We start from the raw sequence: 21,942 nt of genomic DNA, 5'->3' as shown, positions 1-21,942 counted from the left end.
GATAATGAGTAAAGTAGATGAAGCACTTAGCAAGTTGAAAGGCAGCAAAGGCTTCTCAGCAATAATGTGTTATTAGCAGGGACTTAGAGGGAACCCCAAGCTGGTAGTGCCACACACAGATGATGGGAGCATAAATTGATAGAAACATTTTATAGGGGAAGTTGACAATGCATATCACAATTTGTAAATGTGCATGCTCTTTGATCCAGCAATCCCACTGCCAAGAATATGCTCTATGGGTAAAATCAAGGAAGTATACACAGACTATACTCATTTGTGTGCTATAGCAAAAAAATTTGAAAATGGAAATAAGTAAAAGCAGAAAAGAAAAATTCAGTATCCATCGCTAAAGCTCTGGTTAAATGAGTGATGGTATATCCATGCAACATATTATAAAGTCATTAAAGTAAGTTGAATCTATAGATGCTGATTTGTTCATTCAAAAAATATTTACTGTGGGCTCACCATAGGCTAAGTCCTGTTCTTGGCCCTGACAATGTAACAGAAAATGAGATATACAGGATCTTTCTTCTCAAGGAGAGAGAGTAGTGGGAGATGATTAGTAGTCAATACATAAATGTGATAGTCTCAGGCAGAGATAAATATAGCAAAAATATAACAGGATGGTATGCAAAAGGGAGCCTAGGAGAGAGACTGCCTTGAATGAGGGTCTGTAGAAGGTCTCTGTGAGGGAGAGATGTTTGCACTGACTCCTGCATATCAAGAACGGAAGGCCAATCTCCTCTTGAAATACATGTAGACATAGGGGAAGAACATTCTACAGCAACAGCCCTGAGGTGAAAATTAGCTTCTTTTATTCAAGGGAAGAATAAAAAGTTAGTGTGGTTGGAGCAGAGCAAGTGGGGGAAACAGTGGTACAAGATGAAGCAGGAGAAGAACTATGAGATTCATGTCTCTCTTCCACCACCAAATTGCCTCCATTTCTTCATCTGTGAAATGGAGTCACTAATCATTGACAGCTTTTATCTCTGGGATCTCCCCGGGAAGATCTGTGCAGTAGGCGGGGCAGGCATTCTCATTCCTACTTTATAGATGAGGAAACTGAGATTCCAGAAGCTTTTAACTTTGCCCCCAGTCACATTTTTGTAGTCAGCAGAATCAAGACTCAAATCTAGATTCCCGATGGCTGTCACAGCACTCCTTTTGCGGCAGCACAATCTCGCCCACCTTGTTTGTGTATTTCAACACACAAAAGCCCTAAATCTGGCTGTGAACCTTTATCATTTCCAATTCTTTTTTTTTTCTTTAAGATAGTATCTCACTCTGCTGCCCAGGCTGGAATGCAATGGCCCAATCACAGCTCCCTGCAGCCTCAGCCTCCTGGGCTCAAGCTATCCTCCCACCTAGCCCCCAAGTAGCTGGGACTGTAGGCACATGCCACCATACCTGTCTAATTTGTGTGTCTGTGTGTGTGTGTGTGTGTGTGTGTGTGTGTGTGTTTCGTTTTGTTTGTTTGTTTTTGTAGAGATAGAGTTTCACTATGTTACCCAGGCTGGCCTCTAACTCCTGAGCTCAAGTGATCCACCTGCCTCAGCCTCCCAAAGTAGTGGGAGGCCAGGCATGAGCCACCATGCCCGGCCTCCAATTCTTTGTAGGAATGATTTAACCCCAATGTTGTGGATAAATTGAGTTTTCCAGTCTAAAGCTTAGAGTCACCCATGGGTTTTATTTCCAATATAATTTGTTGTTTATATATTTATCTCTGCTACCAAAATATGAAAAGCAGCATGCTGGAACTGTCCATGCTGTAGGATGCAGATGGACAGAGAAGACACACCGAGGGACACTGACAGTGCCTGTGCTATACATGAAAGATCAAACAGCTTCTAAATTGTAGCACTAGGGTTTGAACTCCTATCCAGCCAAGTCAAAAGCGTGTGCTGTTTCCAATCCTTGGGATAAAGGACCACGTGCAGTACCTGATACATGGAACTAGCTTGATTAACTTTAGCTGTAACTATGTATCGCACACTGTATTCATAGAAGGGTCTCTCCCTGGTCAGCAGTCATCCAGTATGATGGCAACAAATCCAACTAAAGCATCCACGGGATTAAAAAGGTCAGATTGTGTGAATTTCAGATGATTCCCATGCCATCAATCCTCCCGCCATAATTTGCACAAAAGCCTGGCAGTCTCGCTCCATTTCTCAGAGCAGAATCTGCTGGGGATTGGGAGATTAATCAGACTTCATTAATTCTGCAAAATAGACCATGGCATGTTTACCCGTGCACTTAGAGGCATTATCATAAATCACCAAAATTAAAGCTCACCTGTCTAAGTAGAGGAGCAGCCTGCATTCAGGCCCTGTGAACAGAAGGTCACAGCATCAGTGGCTTCTCGATGGCTTCATTTCTTTCTGGGGCCTTCCTGTGACCAGCGGGACCAGCTGCACTGTGCTCCAGTTTGGTCATTAACAGAATCATGAACATTATTAGCCCAATGGTTTTGAAGAGACTCTAGTGTGTGTGTTTATTTTTGCATGGAGTTGGTAAAGACTAAGCTACATTCAGAGGAGTTTAAAATTTTGAGAGGCACTGATATGTCTTTTTCAAGCCATAGCTTCTTAAGTTAAAGACAGTGTATGCCTTAGAGATCTCTAGAAAAAACCTGAGGCCCAGACTTGTGTGTCCAAGGTCACACAAGTCATTTATGGCAGTTCTGGGACTACAGCTAGGGATTTCTGAGTCTCAGTCTGGGGCTCTTTCCATTCCAAGGCATCTGCACAGGGACTTGGGGTAGAAAAGAACACATTCAGAAATACTTACTCCCTCTTGGAGGACTGTACTGCCTAGCTTTGGTCTTGACCATGTGGCTTTCTTCAGTCAAGGGAAGGGAAGCAGACCGACGGCAAGCAGTAGTGAGATGTGCTTCTCCTGCTTTTGGCATGAGAAGGCTATACCCTGGTAGGCCCACAAATCTGAGGAAGATGGAGAACCAGGAAGCAGACCCAGGCCCAGCTGTGGCTTGGAGTCCAGTCCAGCCCAGCCTAGAGCAGCTGGTCTCCGGTTGCCCCATAGACATGGTAGTAAAATAAGTGTCTAGGTCTCTGAGACTTTTGTGGTTGCATAGCATGCAATAGGAGTTGTTTGATTCAAGGCTCATCCTGCAAACAAATGTGGGATTCCTGTGATGCAGTATAACGCATTGGAAGAAGTCTAAGCTTTGGCAGAGTTGAGTTTAAATCTTGGTTGGGGCATTTAGTTACTGTGAGAGCTCAGGAAAGTCACTGAAACTCTCTGAGACTTAATTTCCTGAACTCTGAAATGAAAGAAATAATACTTACCCATAGAGGGGTGATCAAAATTTGAAATTCAGAATTTTATATGAATTTCCTAGCCCATTGCAGGTTTTAGATGGTCAGCCTTTAGCTGGAGAGTTGGAGGTTTGTTGTAACATGAAAAATCAGTAATGTTAGAAGTGCCTTCTCTTCTGCTTTGGTCATAAAACCTTTTTAGCTGGGCACATGACACCCTAAATAAAAACTATATCTTCCAGATTTCTTTGCAGCTAGTGTGATTTGTGAGGACGTTTTGGCTAAGAAGATGTAAGTAGAGTGTCACATACAACTTCTGAGATCTGAGCTTAAAAAGAGAGAAGACGTCTTTCCCCCTTCTTCTTTCTTACTGGTTTGAATGTGGACATGATAGCTATAGCTCAAGCAAACATTCTGAACCATGAGGAGGAACCAAATGCCATTTAAGGCAGAAAGGAGAGGGAAAAAGCCTAGGTTCTGAAACCTGGGTTCTAGGCTGGACTACCTGTCTATGGACTTCAACATACAAGGAAAACAAAAAACCTATTATACTAATGTGACTGAGCCCCTATCATTTATGACAGCCCTATTCAGCATCACTTGGGAGCTCATTAGAAATGCAAAGTCCTCACACCAGAGCAGAATCTCAGGTGAGGGACCCACAGATCTGTGCTTTAACAAGCTCTCCAGGTGATTCTTGTGGTCATTGAAGTTTGAGAGGCATTGATTTAGAGTTTTCCAGCACACACCCCTCACCCGGTAACTGATAGAACAGTCTTAAATTGCAGGTTTCGTCAAGGACTTGGTGAAGGCTTAAAAGGCAGATGAAATAAAGCCAGGAAGGTTGGCAAAGCCAATAACTGACAGTGTCAAGATGGAAAGTGATTCTGACAGGGTGGAACACTGGACCAAAGCCAAGCAGATGAAATTTAATGGGGATATATACAAAAAGCGAATCAAAGCGTTCTTTTTTTATTGAAGGGAATATAAAATGTCCTATTCTTTGACTTCTTAAATTAAAAAGAGAAAATGTAAAATTACGTTTTTTAAAATACAACAAATAAAGCTATCAATCAATCCCAATTATGGGTAGTTAAAGGAATGAGAGGAGCAAAGATCAGGAAAGGAAAAGAGAGAAAAACCTAAAGTAATAAAGAGACACAGAGCCAATGACAGAAAGGAAGAGGACTGGGAATCCACTTCGGAATCAATCTGTGGATCCTGAGATGATCTTCACACCTAGAGGGAATCATAATTACAAGTCAGATTTTATTGAGGCTTACCATGGATCAGGCACTACGTCGGGTGTTACGCATGTTTATCCTGTCAGGAACTCTATTATTATCATTGTTTTTCAGATGCAGAAACTGAAGCAGTGAGAGGCTGAGTATGTTCCCCAAGGCCACACAGCTAGCACAAGGGAAGCAGGATATGAACCCAGATGGCCAGATTTCAGGGCTGTGACCTGCAGCTGCCCTGGTATTTTCTACCATCTGGTGCTGCTGCACGAAGCACGTTTCACACTTGATACTGATCAGTTTCACAGAAGTTCGTTTTCATAAGAATAAGGAAATCCATTGCCTCACATAACCTTAAGTCCAGAGGTAAGGGGGATCCGGGTGCAGGACAATTATCATCTCAAAGATGTTATCATAGACACGAGTTCTTTCCATTCCTGTGCTCTGCTGTCCTCAGCATCTGGCTTCATTCTAAGGCTGGTTCCCCTCACAGTGCCAAGACAACAGCTAAAAATCTCTTGGTCTTAAAGTTTTGTGCTCCATGTTGTCAGCAAGGGTGAGAAATCTTTACCTGAAGCATGTAAAATACTGAAGTATATATCCTTTAATTTAGTCTTATTGTATCAATTTAGGCAGATGGCCATGCTTAAACAATAGGAGACATTAAGAAGAGTGCCACGAACTGATTGGGATAAATGACTTAGGATTTAATGCTTCAGTCAGGGATGGGGTCACCAACTGGGGCTCTCTGGTACCCAGAACAGATGGGCTCTGCTGTTAGTTCTAGTGATCCCCTCGCTTTTTTCCTTCAAAACAAATTAAGTTTCCTCACTTGTTCAAATCCTACAAAAATATCAAACAGTGAGAAAAATCATAAAATATTCATTAGAAAGCACCTTGCATTTAAAACAATAAACCCCTCTTTACAACTCTTCAACAGTCTTACTCTACCTTCAGAAGCATCATAAGGGAAGACACTTTGGGGCAGCAACCCTTGTGCTTTGCTTTGACAAATAAAATTATAACCTGTAAAAGGGGCCAGCCTGTACTGCTGACAGATGCTGGAGGAGAGAGGCAGCCAGCATCTACTGCAAGTCTATGTGTCAGGAATAATGCTACATTCTTGATTATTTTAATTATTACAAGGAGGTACTATTGACGCAGGATATTTTGGGTGTCACTTCACCAACTGGAGACCTCTGCGGCCAGCAACGCCCCTTTCTCAGGACCATGCTTGGCTCTGGGCTCACTGCAGGAGGTGCCCCACTTGCACTCCAGCCTGTGGCTGGGCCGGGTGTGCCTTGAGCTGCTTCTGCCTTGGGTGCCAGCATCTGAATGAGGGGAACATGGTGGCAACCAAAAACTCCAGGATGCCAGCAACCCCAAAGCTCCTAAGGGGGCGTTACAGCATGTTAACAGATCTTTCAGTCCTGCCCCAGTGAACTGGGGCATGTGGCGCCCAGCAGCTCCCTCTCCCTTTGCTTGCTGAGCAGGAGGGGAGTGCTATGGGGTTACAGCTCTGCTTGCACTCACTGTTGGGTGGGTCCTGGGTTCTAGTTCTACATCCAGGAAGAATGTGGTTATGCTAACAGCTGGTGGGTGAGGAAGGTGGAGAGTTTTACTGGGTGCTGAAACAGTTCTCAGAGGAGAGGGGGACCTGAGTTGGCTTCCCCCTACCAAAAGTCAGGTAGTCTCCCCCACCTGAAGACACGTAGTCCTCCAAGTGTGGTTGAGTCTGGAGCTTTTATGGGCCCAGAATGGGGGAGTATGTGCTGATTAGTTTATGAGTGTGCAAAAAAGGCTTAAAAAAATGCATCACTCAAGGATGGGCATGACAGTGCAAATAGCCAATTAGGGAAGGGTAGGTATATGTAAAATAGATGAAGAGTGAGGACCAACCAGAGGAAAGCACACCAAATAGGAAGAGAGGTTCTCAATCTAGTCCGTGGATTTTTCTGAGACTTGTAGCTTAGCTTTCCGGCTTTAAACTCTCTTTGGTTTGAAGGTGCGGTTTCACCAGGGGTCTGACCCTACTTTCCTAGGCATTTGACTGCCTCCTGCCACTATCACGATTATCCCCATTTTAGAAGATGAGGAAACAAAGGCTCAGAATTGCTTGTAATTTTCTCAGTGTCATTCAGATGATTCAGTGGCAGAGCTGAACTTCAAAGTCAAGTCTGACTCTACAACCCAAGTTCTATCCACCACATTATATTGGCTCCATCCAGGATGCTTTCCATTTGCTGAAATTGTTAGTATTGAGCTTTTAAACTGTGAAATCTTGGCCACTTCTTGATTGCTGTCTGGCTTGTTTGTTACAAGAGCTACTATCGGATTATAACAGATTTTATATTAAAAATTCTATTTATTGAACACTTACTATGTGCCAATAAATGCTTTATGTGTACAATCTCAATTTATCCTGCCAATAACCTCATGATGCAGTTTATTACAGAGAAGGTGATTAAACCAGAAATTAAACTAGTTAAAGTCAGAACCAAGAGAGGAAAGGGGAATTTATTTCTCAGAAAACTGGGAAAATGGGGAAACCAAGGATGCAATAACTTCAAGCATGGCTGGATTTGGACTTTCAGTGGAATTATCAGGGCTGTCTCCCTCTGGTCTCTCTGCTCTGCTTGTTTTAATTTATCTACATTTACATTGGGTCTGGGAACTCTTAGACACCTATCAGGACTGTGTCCTTCTTGGTTTTGCTTGGCTTCATTCTCCATATAGGGTCTTGCTATGTAGTAGACAAGATGGCTGCCAGAAATCCTAGCATCTCCTCTACATAGCTGAGCATCCCCAGAAAAAGAGCCTAAGCCAGTTTTCAATATTCTTTGAAGTTTGAAAATGCTGAAATCTTAGGTGTCATTGTTGTTGTTTTAATATGGTCTACTGGTTTTTAAAATAATTTATGTCTTGAAATCAACTACTCAACTTATATTAAAATGTGCAGATTATAAATCTGGACAGGTCAGTGAGTCGTCACAGGCAACCACATTGTATATTATTAAGCTTCCATGGCTTATTCTAGTTCAAAGACTTTCCAAAGAAGGAAAATATGGCTTTGACAGCATTGAAATTGAGATGTATCGCTTTACATCAGCATTTCCAAATATCCATGATGAAAAAACTCTGAGAAATGTTTTCTAAAAACAAAAACCTAGAGCTTGAAATTAATTGTTTAATTGATATCTTCCCCTTCTATTAAAAAAAAAAAAGTTGTTCAGAAAAAGACCCCTAAAGTTTTCAAACAGGAAATGAAACTGCTTTCACGTTGAAAATGTCAGAGTTAACCACAGGTACTCAGCGTATGCCTCTCATTGCCCCAATCCCTCAATGGGTACCGCAAGAAGTAGCTGTTTTAGCTACGTGAATTTTTTTCCCAAGAACTATGCTCACGATTCACAGTTTTCTGAAACCCACCCTGGTTTGTAGAATTCACCTGAAATATTTTTTTAACTGCACCATCTCCCACTCCATTTTTCTAGTTTTTTTTTCCTTCATATTCCCAAATCTCTAAAGATTCTATAGAACATTTGCTCAGTAGGCTGCATATACCAGGTGCTGTCCCAGGTCTTGGGAATACAGATGTCTTCATCTGTTTTGTGCTGCAACCTAAGCAATTCAATTCTGTTGAATACTTAAGACTGGGTAATTTATAAGAAATAAAAAGAAGTTTACGGAGCTTACGGTTATGCAGGCTGCAAGTACAAGATTCGGCAGCCCATCTGGTGAGGACCTGGTGCTGCTTTGACTCCTGGTGGAAAGCAGAAGGAAAGGGAGCAGGAGCGTACAAAGACACCAAACACAAGAGGCAGCCTCACTTTATAACTACCGGCTTTCACAAGAACTAAATCATTCCAAGAGACCTAAACCGGTCTCTCCAGAGAAAGACACTAATCATCTTAATGACCTAATTAAAGTTCAGATAAAGGTCCCAGCTCCCAACACCCATTACATTGGCAGTCAAATTGCAACATGAGTTTTGCACAGAAACTCATGCAAAGGGAAAAAAAAATACATCCAAACTATAGCCACGGATGAGGACAAAATACAATCATGTCCTGCAGTGGTGGGGAAGACAAGCAGTCTAATGAGTCTAACCACCTGTATCAGTAGAACCTGCAGGATACTGTGGGAGCAAAGAGGAAGGCAGTTCCCAGATCACTCCCCCAATGCTAGGGCTGATTCCAGTTGTCCTCAGTGGTAAATGCACCATCCTGGAGCTGCTGTCACTCACAGGATCCCACCTCAAGCTGGAGCTGTTGTACCTCTGTGTGACAGGGTATTAGGTACCAAGTGGATCTTGTTGTTTCCTCTTTGGGCCCACAGCAGATAACAACCCAGGCCCTTAGTACCCCATACTCTGAGCGCAGAGAAAGGCCTGGTTGCTTCCCTTCCTGCCTTTTCCCCCTGCCCTCTCACTCCCACAAGCCTCTCTAAGCAGAGCTGTTTCATCAAAACCAGCACCCCTACCCTCAAAGACAAAAGAAGAGGAGTGTAGGGAGGGAGTAAATCATTACTTCTACCTGGAGCTATGTGGGGGGGTGGTGGGCACTGCACAATGGATTTCTTCTCCAAAATCAGGGAAACAATTTGTGAGGTTTGGGGATGCACTGTCATCCCGCCTACACCCCTCCACACATGTTCTCCACTGACCTGGAGACTGGTCATCAGTGGTCATCTTTTGGGGGTTGGAGAATGAGGTGAGGGGACGGCACAGCAAGATGGTGAGGAAGACGTCGACCAGGTCAGGACTGTCCCCAAATTGCAATTCTCAAGACCTACAGGAAGGGGCCCCCCAGGAGATTTTGAGCCCTGGAGTTGAAGAGCTTGGGAAAGCGAATATTTTTGGAGCAATGGCATCCCTAGGGACCATACAGCAAAGGGTGAAGGAGGTCCGTACAAGGCCCACAGAGGAATACGTATGATGTCTCCTGCTGTGGGACCCCAGAGTCTGCTCCTGGTGAGGGAGGCATCCCAGCCCTCATGAAGCCCAGTGGACAGGAACAGCAGTCATGGCCACCCAAAGGGAGGACAGCAATTGTACCATGGACATCCACGTGAGGGAGCATCTGTCTTACTTTATTTCCTCCTCTGGAGAAGTAGAGACAAGTACAGACTGGGCCCCCTCTGCCACTTGAGGTTCCCATGCCACAAGTTCCACCTGTTCTGACAGGAATGGAGAGAATCAAAATATTAAAATAAACACAGGAACTAGAGGTAACTGTTCCTTTGACCAAAAACAACAGAAAAGTTATGGGATTGAAAACAAGGTTGATATGGAGAACAGGAGTAGTAGCAACTATTGGAAAAACAAAACCATTTTATGTTTATACTCCTAATTAGTTAATATTCCTCAGTAAATCAGGGAAAGTGTTTTATTGCCTTTGTTAAATTTAAAATAGGCTCTTAGAAGAGTTATTGATGAAAAACATTTAGAGCTGTACTTGGAACACAGTAAGACCTCAAAAAGATGAGCTAAGATAGAAAATAGTAGCAGTAGTAATAGGAGTAAGGTATTTTCATCATACAACTGGTGTCTTAGTTCAGGCAACCATAATAAAATACCATTAATTGGGCAGCTAATGAACAGTAATTTATTTGTCACTAGTTTGGAGGCTGGGAAGTCCGAGCTCAAGGTGCCGGCAGATTCCATGTCTGGTGAAGACCTGTTTCCTGGTTCTTACATGGCTCCTTCTTACCATGTCCTCATGTGGTGAAACAGGTAGGCTAACTCTCTCTGGGGTCTCTTTTATGACGGATTTTTGCCAATTACCAGGGCTCTGCTGTCATGATCCAATCACCTTCTAATGGCCTTACCTCCAAACACCATCACATTGGTGATTAGGTTTCAACATATAAATTTTGAAGATCACAAACATTCAGACGGTAGCAACTGGATAGAATTTTCAAAACATATCTAAAGGATTTCCATAACCTTTCTTCATTTGATCTACAAAGGAACCCAGTAGAATCGGTAAAGAGGGTGTTATCCCCACTTGAATATGAGGAAACTGAGGCTCCTTGAGAGTATGTGAGTTTTTTCAAAAAAATCTCATACCTATGAATCTAGAATCAAAGCATTCTGACTTCTATCCTATGCTTTATTCCATGGCCACCTTTGTAAGTTACAGAGAGAAGAAGGAGAATGAAAAAGAAAGATTGGAGAGGGAAGGCTGAAGAAAGAGAGCCGTTTACTGCATTGACTATGCACCATGAGCCCGGAGTATCCTGGGATTTTCAGATACTTTTTTTTTAAAACAAAACAAAGCAAAAAACACGTTTATTAAGAAACCATTCACATACCATACAATTCACCCATTTGAAGTTTACAGTGTAGTGGCTTTTGGTATATTCACAGATATATGTAATAATCACCACAGTCGAAAGTAGAACATATTCATTTGCTCAAAAAGGAATTATTTGGGGGATGTCTCCTCTTGACCTCCTGTTTCCCTCCAGCCCTAATAAACCACTATCAGCTTTCTGTCTCAATAGATTTCCTTATTCTAGACATTTCATAAGTGGTATAATATGTGGTCTTTTGTGAGTGGCTTCTTTCACTCAGCATAATATTTTCAATGTTCATCTGTATTGATTGCAGCACGTATCAGAACTTCACTTATTTTGTGACTGAATAATATTCTATTGTATGGACATACCACATTTGCTTATCCATTCTTCAGTTCACATATATTTGGTTTTTTTCACATTTGGGCGTTAAGAATAATGGGGCTATAAACATTCGTGTACAAATTTCTGTGGACATACACTTTCGTTTCTCTTGGGTATATACCCAGGGGTGGAACCAGTGGGTTACATGGTAACTCTATGTTTAATTTTTTTGAGGAACTATTAATACCACACTGTTTTCCAAAGCAGTTGCACCATTTTACATTCCCACCAGCAGACTATGAGGATTTCAGTTTCTTTATATTCTCGTCAATACTTGTTACTATCTGGCTTTTTTACTCTAGCCCTTCTAGTGGATGTGAAGTGGTGCCTCATGATGGTTTTGATTTGCATTTCCCTGATGACAAATGATGTCAAGCACGCTTTCATTTAGCTTTCCCAACAGAAGGACATATGCTTTAAATGAAGCAGAACTGGGTTGGGACCTTGGCTCTGCCACTTTCTCCCTGTTAAGCAACTTCTATCCAATTGCTTCACACCATGAAGCCTCACTTTTCTCATCTGTAAAATGAAGACGAAAATATTTGCCTCATTATGTGTTACGAGGCTTCAAGAAAATAATACATGCGGAGCACCTAAGTACCTTGGCAAACAGCAGAGGCTTTGTAAACAGAGGTATTATCATTTTATTATCGATTAAGATAAGAAAACTGAGCCTCCAAAAGGTTGAGAAACTTGTCAGAGATCATAAAGTAACAATGTACTTGGGTCAGGACTGTTTGGCTCCAAACCACAGTGGTCCTGAAACTCTACTTTTGAGTCAGAATGCTAGGTTCCTATTGGGGGGTTACATTTTCTGGTCCTTCACACATCTACAAGCATGTTGAATACTGAATGCATATAAGTAATTTGAATCTGTAAATAAACAATGGCACATATTATAATCAATGGCACAGAGAAAAGAAAACACATCCCTTTCTTTTGGCACTAATCTTTAAGTTCTAGGTGCAGTTTTGTTTATTGGCTTCCAATATAAAAATTATCCATTTACAACATTAATACTGTAAGAAAACTTTTTTATCATGAGATAAAATAATGTTTATTTTAATAAAAATATGTTGTATTCCCACCCTGAACTCATCTTTTTTTAAAAAACAGGACTTTAAACATTTAATCTTTCATGTGATTTTTATTGTCTTTGTATTTGTATTTTTTTTCAATTAGAATGTAATTTGGTTTTATGATGAAAACCACCTAGAGGCTAAGATTACATACATTTCCATGCATACATAGAAACTTCTTGTGTTAGTCAGTTTGGGCTGAGTTGTGTTGCAATAATATCCCTCAAATCTTCAGGACTTACAGCAAAAACGGCTCCTCTCCAACTTGTGTTCATGTCCTTTGAAGATCAGCTGCAGCTCTGCTCCATGTTCTCTTTATTCTAGAATCAACACCAAAGGAATAATCGTGAGCAATGGCACGCCAGCATCGTCATAGAGGTACACGAGAAATGTCAGCATCAGAGGATGGCACTTAAAGTTATTATTTTTTTTTTTTTGAAGAGGAGTCTCACTCTGCCACCCAGGCTGGAGTGCAGTGGCATGATCTCGGCTCACTACAAACTCCACCTCCTGGGTTCAAGTGATTCTCCTGCCTCAGCCTCCTGAGTAGCTGGGACTACAGACGCCTGCCACTAAGCCCAGCTAATTTTTGTAGTTTTAGTAGAGATGGGGTTTCACCATGTTGTCCAGGCTGGTCTTGAACTCCTGAACTTGTGATCCACCCACCTCGGCCTCCCAAAGTGCTGGAATTACAGGCGTGAGCCATTGCACCCAGCCTGCACTTAAAGTTTTTATCTGGAAGCAGCAAATGTCATTTTCACTAACAAAAAATTGACCAAATCCAGAAACATGGCTAAGCCTGATGTCAGTGGAGCAGGAAGAATACCTCTTCTCACAGTGAGGGCCACCAGGCAGGCACTAAAAAAAGAAGGGAAGCGGCTGGACACGCTGAGATCACGCCACTGCACTCCAGTCTGGGGGCAGAGCAAGACTCCATCTCAAAAAAAAAAAAAAGAAGGGAAGCAAAGTTTTGGATAAATAGTGCAATCTACCAGAATTCTGGGTCATGAGTCTCCACTTATCTCTCTTTATAAACAAAATACATCTATCCTTTCCAATAGGGATGCCAGATTCAATACAGGATGCCCAGATAAATTTAAATTTCAGATCAATAATGGGTAATTTTTTAAGATAAGTATGCCCAAAATATTGCACAGTGGGATATACAAAAAATTATTCATTGTTTATCTGAAATTCCATTTTAACTAGGAATCCTACATTTTAATTTACAAAATATGGCAGCTCCATTCAAGAAAAATAACCTAAAATTCCATTCAGTTACAGCATCAGGCTTCAATTCCATGATCTCGTCAAGTTCTGTCTACATCAGGCCCAGATGTTCACTCTCTTAAGAGCAAAACCTACGGATCAAAAAGACAAGTTATCTGCCCCTCATATGCCCAATGTACCATGGTGAAACAGGATACCTAAAATAATCACTCCAATTCAGAAAGTGAGAGGAGAGGAGGAACACAGAAGTCACTTGTCCATGGCAATTCTGAAAGTCCCTTGGGCAGAAGTGCCAGGCTGCCTTCCATGGAGACTGGAAATGTTCTTTGATTAGGACTTGATTCTGTATCTAGAGCAATAACACTCGATCTACTGCTGTGCATGGCACTTGGCACTGTCCTGTGGGAGGCCTTTCCTTTTCAATTATCCTCCTAGAGCATTTTTTTGTAAACTACAATATGTCCTCTTCGGAAGCTGGCCACACTTCTCTTTTTCCTCCAGAAAGTTGGAAATCCAAAGGTCATTTCAAGTCTCAAACAGTTATAATGTATTTTAGTATGAGCTGGTAACTCTTTTGGCAATAAAACTTTCTCACATTCTTATCTATTTGATACCAAACAGCCTCATGTGCCAATAGCCGCATCCATAATTCTTTTCTAGTTGCAACTTTCCCTCTAGACTTAATTGCAGGTAATTTAAATTGATCTGGCTCCAGCGAAAGAACTACACTTGGAATCTCTTTTTCCTAAGCCATTGTCCAACTGGAAAGATTTAATTGGTGCCACTGTAATCAATTCAAAGGTTTTAATAGAGGAACAATACCTTTGATTGGTCCTCGCCACAAGGCTGAATCTTAGTCAGTCTTTGTCACTGAAAGACCTTTCCGTTTTATCTTTTATTGTTTGGAAATCAAAATCAATTACACACTCTAGTCCTCTGAGTTCTCAAGTTTCTGAACCCTTTCTACTCCCTCTGATCTTTCCGAAAGGGACAATTCCTACCTAACCTCAACTTTCATAGCATTTTACTAAGTGCAGCCCACAGCAACTTAGGCATGAGAGTAACATTCCATTTCACAACTTTGCCTAAAGCCATAAGCTCATTTAGTACATTATCTGTATTCCTAGGGATTAAAGGTGACAGTTTTACCCAATACATTGCCACTAGATAGCATGGGTGGCCATCTTTCCATCCTTCAACAGTGTTATTTTTTGCTTCCTACTCCCAAGCTTCAGAATTGATGCAACATAATTTAGGTTTTCTGCTACGGCAGCAACTCAATAAATCAGTTGCTGTATCAATTAGCTTAGCCTAAGTCATGCTGAAGTAACAACAAACACATCCAAAATCTTTACAAAGAAAGATTTATTCCTTGCATATGCCCATGTCCTTTACAGGTTGGCTGTCATTTTGCAATATGTCATCTAATTCATCTTTTTCTAGGACTTAGATCAAAGAAGCAGACACTATCTGGGACATGTTGGCTTGGGGCAAAGGAAAAAAACAAAAAGGTCACATATTCCTCTACTTGGAAATGGCTCATGTACTTCTGGCTACATTCCATTGACCAAAGCAAGTCACACAGTCAGGATGAACTTCTTTTTTTCTTTTTTCCTTCTATATGCTTTATTTTTTTTTTTTAATTTTCCCATAGGTTATTGGGGTACAGGTGGTGTCTGGTTACACGAGTAAGTTCTTTAGTGGTGATTCGTGAGATTTTGGTGCATTCATCATCCAAGCAGTATATACTGCACATTATTTGCAGTCGTTTATCCCTCGAAGATGGACTTCTGATGAGTGAAAAATATACTAGTCTCACAGGGAAGAGTAGTGGGGAGCAGACCCACAGTGAAGGATAGCAGATACTTTTGAGCAAATAATACAATTGACCCAGTAGTGTGCTGATAAATATTTAACAACTGCATCTCTGAGAAATAGAAGCCCTGATATGCACATTTGTCAATTTCCATGGTGCAAATCCTCTCGCCGATTTCAAGTCACCAATGTTACGTCACCAAATGCAAAATTCAGAAGAGACATGTACAATTAATTCTTGTGAGCCAGTATGAGCATGCTACAGCACACCACTGAATCAACCTCAGTTTAAATCAATTATTTGCTAAACATAAGTTGGCTTATACCTGTTCCACAAGATGAAGAACACCTGCAGTCTTGCTGTGGCTTATAATGAGGGAGGAGACTATTATGCGACTCAGCATAAACCTTCCTTAAACCTAAACTGAGGATTTGCAGTAGGGATGAGGAGGAATAACCAACTCAAAATTAAGTCTTCATATTATTTGCTATTTCAGCATTAATTGGAAAATTCAAGTGGAGGGTAAGAATGTGAGATTGAATATTTTGCCTCTATAAATAAGATTCGGCCCCAGGCTGCTCTTTTGCAGAAATTCTTATTAAGGACTTGGCTCTCCTCCAAGAACATTAAGGTAGAAATCATTCAAAACCCTTTACTTCCAAATTATTCCTGATAGAATCTTCTTGATGAGTATAGCTCTCTAGTTTTGTATGTTTACAATTTTCCAATAAAAACCTTGTTTAAAATATCCCTGAGCTAGGAAGTAGCTCTTTACATACTTAAGTCGTAAGCCATTTAAAGACTATTCGTTTTTTTTGTTTTTTTTTTTTTTGTGACTGAATCTCTCTGTAGCACAGGCTAGAGGGCAGTGGTGAAACACAGCTCACTGTAGCCTCCACCTCCCAGGCTCAAGGGATCTTCCTGCCTCAGCCTCCCAAGTAGTGGGAACTATAGGCGTCCACACCATGCCCACTAATTTTTGTACTTTTTTGTAGAGGCAGGATTTTGCCATGTGGCCCAGGCTGGTCCCAGACTCCTGGGCTTAAGTAATCCTCCCATCTTGGCCTTCCAAAGTGCTGAGATTACAGCCGTGAGCTACCATGCCCAAACCGTGCGTTCTTTAAGTACACTGACATCATCTCTGTGGTAACACTGGGCAAGTTGCTTATGTGCTCTGAATTTTTGTTTCTCCAACGATAGGATGGGATAATAACATCTGCCTTACAAAGCTATTATGAAGCTTAAATACCTAGCATACATAAAGTATCTAGCAAAGCACTTGCCCATGGTGGTCACTCAATAAGTAGTTATTAACATTCACTATTGAGGATACTGATTAGAATTATCATAATTATTACTGAGCCATGAAGCTAGAGGTTTTAAGTTACTATTTAAAATACTGCAAGGCTTTATTCAATAGCCTCAGAGCATTTGGCAGGAGTAATTTGGCTGTTGATTTTGAGTGTATCTGACAGGAGTGACTTCTGCAGCTCCTCTGGAAGCATGGATGTTATTGTAATTTAACAAAACTCACCTTGGTAGTTGCTGGTGCATTTTGTCTATTGGCCGCGAGCTTAGCTCAAATTGTCAGGCCAATGGAAAGTCTGAATGCTTTGCCTCCGGGTAAAATTGTGGCCTGCAGGGGATGGACCCTGTATCCCATCCTCAGCGAGAACGAGAACGGAAAGCTCACTCAGCATGCTGCAGTCTTTCATACTGACTCTGACATAAAACATCAAGCGGAAATTCCACTTCTAACTCTGCAGTAATTGTCGGGGAGCCAGAGGGCCATCCAAACACAGATGTCTGGCATGACACTGCACCCCTCATGAGGTCACAATACAGATATTGCAGAGAGATAGCGATGATCATGCCTAAAGGAGAGCCCACCATCTTCAGGGGCAACTCATTCATTCTTCCTCCTTCATTGTTCCTGAGTCACTGCGAATAGTCAAGGTTACTGTTTCAGACTCTTTCCAATGACTTGACTTATAATGGTGAGAAAGATGTTGATGCTCATAATGATAAGAGTAAAAATGGTGAAACTTTTTCCAGAGTTTCAAATAATGAAACTCCAATTCCTACTGTTCTGTAGTGTGTGTATGTCTGTGTGTATGTGTGATTCTACATATGTATGTGTGTATTGATTCCTCCTGAATAGCCCCTCTTTTTTTAAATTAAGTAGATCAGCTTCTGGAACTGCACATAACAGTTTTCCAGCAGTGACACGCCTAGGACAGCTATCAAAGACCTGAAGCCATGTAATACAGTGACCTTTGAAATAGGGAAACACCTGCCTGTGCAGTCCAAAATCCAAGCATAGCTTTTGACTCCCCAAAAACAAAACCATTAATAGCCTACTGTTGACTGGGAGACTTACTGATAACATAGTCAATTAACACTTTTTTTTTTGTTATATGTATTATATACTGTGTTCTTACAATAAAGTAAGCTAGAGAAAATAACGTTATTGAAAACATTAACGAGAAAGAGAAAATATATTTACTCTTCATTAAGTAGAAGTGGATCATCATAAAGTTCTCCATCCTCACTGTCTTCACGTTGAGTAGGATGAGGAGGAGGAGAAAGAGGAGAGGTTGGTCTTACTGTCTCAGCGTTGGCAGAGGCAGAAGGAAATCCAAGCATAGCAGACCAACGAAGTTCAAACCCCATTGTTCAAGGGTCAACTGTAAAGACTACAAGAGGCAGAGGCTCACTTAATTGCGTGTTCAGGAATTAAGAATTTAACATTAGAGTATGCAAAGGCATGCAGATTGATATAATGGACTTTATGTCACTCTATATCATTTATATATAACCAACTCAGAAGCAGGAGGATGGGGGGGGGCCAGGGATAAAAAATAACACATTAGGTACAATGTACATTACTTGGGTGGTAGGTGCCCTAAAATCTCAGAATTCACTGCTATATAATTCATCCATGTAGCCAAAAACCACTTATACCCTAAAAGCTATTGGGAAAAAAAGGAATTAATATTGTTAGTATGAGCAGCTCCACAAATTTGGGGTGCAAATTGGGTCATATCATTTTTCCAATTAATTCACTGAGTAAAGCTTGCTGCTATAAGAACAACAACAAATAGACAAATTTTCAGTTATTTCTTGCTCATATAACAATCTAAATCAGTTGTTTCTGATTGGAGGGCAGCTTTCCTCTACAGAATGGTCCAGGGCTCAAAGCATAATTATGCTCTCTCTTTTCTGGCCAATGGAGTGTTGTACCCACTCTATTAAGGGTAGCTTTCCCTAGGGTTCCCAGGAGACTCCTAAAGAAGACAACTTAATTTTCTATCACCTCTTCTGATAATGCCAGGAGGTGTTATATGTAGAATCACACACACACACACACACACACACACACACACACACACTATACAAACTTCATATGCATTAGAGCATTCTACTATATTGAATTGTCTTAAATGAATGAACCAAATGTCATCTCCAAATTTTAGTAGATGAGTGTCTATGAAATAAAGAGGATTTAGGGGCCAGGCACGGTGGGTGATGCCTTTAATACCAGCACTTTGGGAGGCTGAGGCAGGCAGATCACTGAGGTCAAGAGTTTGAGACCAGCTTGGCTAACATGGTGAAATCCCATCTCTACAAAAAGTACAAAAATCACCCAGACACAGTGGCAGGTGCCTGTAATCTCAGCTACTCGGGAGGTGGAGGCAGGAGAACTTCTTGAACCCAGGAGGTGAAGGTGACAGTCAGCCAAGATAGTGCCACTACACTCCCGCCTGGGTGACAGCCAGATACCATGTCAAAATGTACGAGGGTTTAGAGGATATCTTCATATTATAAAATGGTATAAATGGAGAAAAATATAAACATAAGCTTCTATTTTGAAGAAAACAGTTGATGATATTACTAAGATTTGTAGTTGGTGCTCAACACATTTATCAAACCAGACTATTGAATCATGCCCAGAACTTAGCAGCTCAATTGTTATTTTTTAGAATAAATAAATGAATGGTAGTGATATCAGTCTAATAAGCATTTTAAAACATGCAAAAACCTTTAGATATAAAATTATATATTAAAATTCATTTAAGTTTTTGAGATGGCAATTGGTAGATATTCCACAAATGATTATTTGTTTAGATTGCCAAAGTAGACAGAGATGTGCCTTGTACATGCCACTCAGGACTGCTACATATGTTCATAGAGGGTGGGCACTGTACAGTCCCAGAAGATGCCATTCACACAGACTCCCATGCAAATAGCTTCCCTGGGTTTGTGCAGTGCATACTGTGCACACAGCTGCCTAATTTGAATCCATCAGTCCTAACAGGCCATAAGGGTAGAGCAGCTGATTCACCTTGTTCATCAGCAAGGCTGATTGAGCTGGTCTGGCTGAGTAGTCCGTTCTCACTTCATGTCCCCACTGCTTCCTCATTTACCACCTCCTCCTAGAAGCTTGTGTTCTTGTAAAGACATTGGCCTTCCCTGATAGAAAAGAGTGCCCTCCTGCCAAGGGCATGCTTATCACCTCACCTGAGCCCACGCGGACTCCAGAGGACTCTCAGTAATTCTGGAGCAGGAGAGCCCCTGCAATGGGAACTGAATGTTCTTTCTCTCTTAGTAATGAGGTACTTAAACAAACATACACATACAATGGCTTTTTTTAAAAACTCAACTTTTTGAGGATTGCCTATTAAATACCAAGAGCCATCTTAGCTCTCTGTTAACTAACCATGTCATTAATTCAAAAATGTTCTCATTGATTAGCCTCCAAAAAGGCCTTAGATGGGTCCTTCAGATCCCAAAGGCCAGTTTTAAACATCTTATCCTTACATACTCAATATTCATATTTCAAAACTTAGAATATAAGTTCTAGATCTCTCTAGAGTCTGGGGTTTGTTGGAAGTTGGGATAGATGAGCCTAAGATGAGAAAAAAATACCAGTTAAGGCTGGGCATGGTGGCTCATGCCTGTAATCTCAACACTTTGGGAGGCCAAGGCGGGCAGATCACCTGAGGTCAGGAGTTTGAGACCAGCCTGACCAGCATGAAGAAACCCCATCTCTACTAAAAATACAAAATTAGTTGGGATTGGTGGTGTATACCTGTAATTCCAGCTACTCGGGAGGCTGAGGCAGGAGAATTGCTTAAACCCAGGAGACAGAGGTCGTGGTGAGCTGAGATCATGCCATTGCACTCTAGCTTGGGCAACTCCACCTCAAAAACAAACAAACAACAACAACAAAAAAAAAGACCAGTTAGGAAAGAGGCAGTGACCAAGGGCGTGGAGAACCATAAATGGCTCTCACTACCATTTAAGAGGAAGACTTTATGGGACTTGGAGACTGACAAAGACAAGGATGAACTGCAAATAACTTCAGGATCATGTTGCTGGACATTTGCTGGTGCCATAGCATGACGAGAGATAAAAGGACTGGGTGTGGTGAGGACTTTATGTAGAGAGTTAAACAGCATCTCAAGAGGAGAGCAACACTGGATACAAGAATATCAGCAGGCTTTCAATCTTTGTGCCAAATTAGACAAAGAGACAAATATCAAAGCAAGCAAACATTGTTTGATTTCAAAATTTCTCTTTGCATATTTTTCCCCTCTCCTGGGAACAACATCACTTATATACCTTGGAGTAATCTCTCACTCTTAACAACATGTGAAAATCTCTCATCCTAGATCCATAGTGGCAGCTGTTGAAAACATTGACTCCTTCCTTACTGCATTTCCTGCTTCTGCTTGATGTCTTGTGCCACTGCCAAAGCCTTCTTTCATTGCATGAGTGTGACCATGTGATTTCTGATGCATTTTAGAGTAGTCCAAGATTTATTTGAAATTCTTAACTTCCCAGAAAATCCCTCGTTTTGGATATAAATATAGAAAATAAAGTATTCCGCTAATAATTTTATAAGACAGGCAGGCAGCTCACTCAGCCATTCAATAGCTAGTTGCTGAGTACTGTTGTTACCGAGGAAGAGGCTGGAAATTTGATGTGGAACTAGATATGGTTCCTGCCTTTCAAGAGTTTTACAATCTGAGGGGAAAGGAAAAGGAAAATAAGTCTTAAAGGAATGGGTAATAAGTGACATATTGATCCATACGAACAGCCAACTCACACGTGAACGTTACAGAAACTTTCTGTGGGTGATAATGCGCATAAATAGAACATAAAGTCTACTAGAAACAGTGTCTAAAGTAAGGTAGCTGCTAAATGCTATAGAAAAGATACTAATTTATTCGGAGTAAGTAAAGATACTAATTTATTCCAACGAAGTAGACCACCAAGATTTTTTTGTAAGAGATTGCATTGAACTTGGGAGGGTCAAATGAATAATTCCTGGGACATGGGAAACTTCAGGGCTTATTTAAGGTACTAGGTGACATTGTTTACCAAGATCAGGTACAGGTTTGGGGCTACAAGGCAGGGAGACACACACATACTTTAAAAAATAGTTAACAGCGTATCTAAAATTACATAGTACTGCAATATTCAATAAATACTAAGTGACTAAGTGACTAAGTGCTAAATTAAGGGCTGGCTGTGGTGGCTCATGCCTGTAATCCCAGCATTTTGGGAGGCAGAGGTGGGCGATCACTTGAGGTCGGGAGTTCGAGACCAGCTTG

At 41.2% G+C, this 21,942-nt stretch overlaps 1 long non-coding RNA gene across 1 annotated transcript; it reads right to left on the bottom strand.

Annotated features, from left to right (window-relative positions):
• Positions 1-12,412: 12,412 nt before the first annotated feature.
• Positions 12,413-17,216, bottom strand: LOC116529630. Its single transcript, XR_004259571.1, has 3 exons — positions 16,857-17,216; positions 13,042-13,134; positions 12,413-12,596 (listed from the first exon to the last, which is right to left on the bottom strand). It is a non-coding gene; the product is annotated as an uncharacterized LOC116529630 (long non-coding RNA).
• Between the last annotated feature and the right edge of the window lie 4,726 nt (positions 17,217-21,942).

Source organism: Sapajus apella, unplaced genomic scaffold (genome assembly GCF_009761245.1).
Source record: "Sapajus apella isolate SASKATOON/1434 unplaced genomic scaffold, GSC_monkey_1.0 scaffold3, whole genome shotgun sequence".
In the NCBI taxonomy this organism is placed as follows: domain Eukaryota; kingdom Metazoa; phylum Chordata; class Mammalia; order Primates; family Cebidae; genus Sapajus; species Sapajus apella.
Note: the sequence above shows the minus strand (reverse complement) of the source record. Positions and strands in the feature narration are given on the sequence as shown.